The following is a 3,874-nucleotide window of genomic DNA, read 5'->3' on the forward strand; positions in this document are numbered from 1 at the left end:
TCCTGCATTGGTCTTTTTTAAAAGCTGGAAAGTGGTGATCTTTGCAGAAACAGTGGAAGTGAAGGAAGGATTTTGTCAAATTTTGGTTTCCCTGGTTACGATCTTTAGAAGATTTAGAAATTTCTGGGTTTGCCTTTACCTGCTTGGCTGCTTCGTCGTGGGGGCAGTGTCGGGGGGAGGCTTTTGTGAGCGAAAGCATCTTGAGCTCTCTTTGGGTTGAGAGGAAAGAGACAAGTAACCCTTTCTCATTATTGTCATTTTGTAAATTGAAGTAGAAAGGATGCATTATCTCTCAAGGGGAAAATTTATCGGATCTGAAAACCTAACCGATAGAAGGCTAATAATAGTTTGTGATTAGCTTGAGCTGTTTTGACTCGCTTGAGAGAAAAGCAGAGATACCTATTGCCTTGAGTTTAGTTTTCAGTTATCCAGTGTTAACTGATGACCCAACAGATTCAACAGTACCATGTATTTTGTGGGAGGAATACAAAAAAAGTAAAATAATTTAGTAATTAAATATTAATTTTCTTTTCAATTTTTGCTTTTTAATCTGAGTCTTATGAAACTTAAGTTGCAAGTGTTCAAGTTCAGTAAGAGATCGGTGGCTAAGAAACACTAATAACACATAGTGCAGCTCAGGAAATGTTTGCTAAAACTTTTGTATAGCATTCACATGTAATCGTGCCTGGTATATAGTCAACGATATAATTGTTGAATGAATAAAATAATGCGGTAATTTGGAGGTGTTATACATTTTGGGGGTATAACTGAAAAAAATTTTAACCTACTTTCTGGAATCGACTTTCAATTTGTTTGAACTAAATTTATTTGTTGATTCCAATTTATACATACAAATGATATTAAGGATAGGTTCATATTTATTTTTGTGAGGTCTTTTTATGAGATCGTACTATAAAGAAATTTAGATAATGAAGATGAGCTCTAAGTGATAATGTTTTATTTGCCATTTTTTATTGAAAGCATACAATCTCAGTTAATGAATACCAAACTGATCAGTGTCTTACATCTCTTCTAAAGAAAATTTATTGCTTTTCTAGTTTTTTTAACACGAAGTCAAAATACTGCAACTTTAAATTTACTATATTGCATAAATAAGTTCTGTAATTTTAAATAGATAAGTAATTTAAAAATAAATTAGATATCTTTAAATTTTTCTTAAAAGAATACAGTTCTCTAGACTTAATATATAATCTGAAGATTCTTAGAAATTTTTTAAAATATCACTTGCATGAACAATGTTAAGGGACTTCAGTTAAAACGATTTAACTTAGATTGGTATGTTAGAGATTATTTTTCATTGCAATCTCATATACAAATTTAGATTTTTTCCCATTATCAAGTGGTGCACTCTTTAATTATAAAAGAAAAACTTTAATAACACCCTTTAAATGAACGTGGTATTTTGTGACAGAATGTAGATTATGATCTATTTATATAAATCAATCAAAGCTGCTCTCAGAACTTGTTTGGAATTCTTGCATTTGGTACTTTAAAAACCTAAATGTTTTTGTGAGTGAAGATTTTAGTGTGATTATGAGCACTCTTTATTAAAACAACATTCAAAATGTGAAAGGTCTACCCCTCCAGTAATGAAAAACCAAATTGCAAATGATAATCATTCTTTTAAAAATAACTTTTGAAGTACTAGAAATACTTTGTTGTGCTTTATAATAGTTTTCATCACATAAATGTCACTTGGGGGAACATTCTGAGACTAAGTTTCAGAGATATTTCTCTTTTCCTAATTTAGTGCATTTTGCCATCACTTTTCTGGTCTTTAACCAATGTGGTTCAATTATGGGGATAAACAATGTGACTAAAAATAAAAAAGATTTAAAACAATATAAATATCAAAATTACCGCTACAGTTTGTGCTGTTCAGGTAATCAATGAAATTTATTGAATGCCTGAATCGTGAGTATGTCCATTAACTACTGAAAATGCTTGTGAGATAAACACTTGGAACATTCAGATCATTTTACTTAAAGGATAAAACATTTAAAGTCTTTTATATGGCTTTTTTTAAAGGATGGAGTAATTGAAACACTAGCATTTTCCCTTCACTATAAGGGCTCCTTTTATAATCTCATTTGCTCCTGGCGATTAAACTGTCATTTTTGTGCAAATGAGCCCTAAATCTCTGACAAGTTCTGCTTTCTTTAGTACTCAATACACATTACTCAAAGCCTTTTGGACAATTAAATCTACTCCATTTGTATACTACTCTCTCCCTCTTGTGTGTTTTCTATTTTGATTAAATGGCTTAGATTTAAAATTTGAAATTCTTACCTCTCCCTTATTTCCCAACTGCATAATCGGTTGCTCAACCTCCAAAATGGTTTTTCTTTTCAGTTTTCTACTCTTGCTGCTACTGCTCTAATTTAGGCCCTTTTCTTTTTTCTTAAAAGCGTTTATGTCATTGTATTATTGACAAAGCCCATATTCTTCAACTTAGAATTTGTATTAGTTAAGATACAGGTTTGACTGCTATAACAAACTAAAAAATAATTGCGGCCTAAATTTTTTTTTTTTTTTTTTTTTACCCTGTGTAAGAATATGAACTGATGGGGTCACTTTGCTACAAAAAGTTGTCAAGGACCCAAGATTCTTCTAACTGTTGTTGCTCTACTATTCTTATCATGCAGCTCCATCTTGTGGACCAAGATGGCTGCTTCTCACCATTATATTGCCACATGCTTACATTAAAGGCTAGAATGTATTCTGGTTGGGCACACGAAATATTTGTTAAGTGATAGTAGGAGTAGAATTTTTATTCTCTAATTTTAGAAAGCTATTTTTTGTTTTATATTTTAAGTAATAACTTCATTTCTGTTATGATTTCATGATGGTTCTGTTAGATTTCTACACTCTTATTTGGGAGGCCACAATGCTTGTGGACTGTATTATCACTTGCGGACCTAGGGACGACTCTGTACTTTGCCTTTCTCTGTAAAAATGGTTTCCACTCTCCAAAATTACTTTCTTTTGAAAGTAATTGACGCCTATCTCAACTTCTTTCGAAGTATAGACAATTTTATTCAATTGCAATCTCTACTTACACTATACTCAAATTCTTCATTTGTATATATATTACTTTGTGGGAAACAGAATAACTTCTTGGAAGGCAAGAGGCCTTGAGTCTGGTGAACACATGTTTGCACGCAGTTGTTATTGGATAATTGTTTGCTCATTTGAAGTATATTTCATATTTCAAATAGAATAAAGAATTGAGTGGGGAGGTCAGAGATAGCCCTATCTTGCTGTGTATGTAAAGTGTGTTTTGTTCCTTTGGGGAGTATATTCATCTCTTACAAATAAAAATGTCAGTACCCTGACAAAACATGAGCAAGATACATGAACTCATGATCACAGAAGAACAAGCACAAATGGCTTGTGTAAAAATATTTAACTTGTAGTTGAAGAAATATTTAAACAAAGTAATTTGTCATACATCAAGAGGCAAAATATGCATACTCTTTCACCCTTTATAAAAAATTTCTGTGGAAATGGAGGTGGAGTCAAGGCTTCATGATCACAGCATAATTTCATTCTTGTGAAGAAGTGGAAATAATATGCAATGGTTGAAAAATGGTTTAACAAAATATGGCACACCAAAGATAGGCTACATTTTATGATAGGCCATATTTCAACCTTTTAAAAGGAATATTTTCAAAGGAATATAGGCTATTGTGATATAGGCTATTTAATGACAAAGGAATATAGGCTATTGTGATATAGGCTATTTAATGACATAGGAAAATGGTCACCATTAAATGAGAAAAATGGAATAATCATTGAAGAAAAGCAAATTAAATCACAGTGAGATGCCATTACAATATATCTTAAAATCCAC

At 31.6% G+C, this 3,874-nt stretch overlaps 1 long non-coding RNA gene across 1 annotated transcript in view; it reads left to right on the forward strand.

Annotated features, from left to right (window-relative positions):
• LOC107195469 overlaps positions 1-3,874 on the forward strand; it is an 11,202-nt gene that overhangs the window by 653 nt on the left and 6,675 nt on the right. The gene's annotated exons all lie outside the window — the stretch shown is intronic.

Source organism: Pteropus alecto, unplaced genomic scaffold (assembly GCF_000325575.1).
Source record: "Pteropus alecto unplaced genomic scaffold, ASM32557v1 scaffold413, whole genome shotgun sequence".
NCBI classification, from domain to species: domain Eukaryota; kingdom Metazoa; phylum Chordata; class Mammalia; order Chiroptera; family Pteropodidae; genus Pteropus; species Pteropus alecto.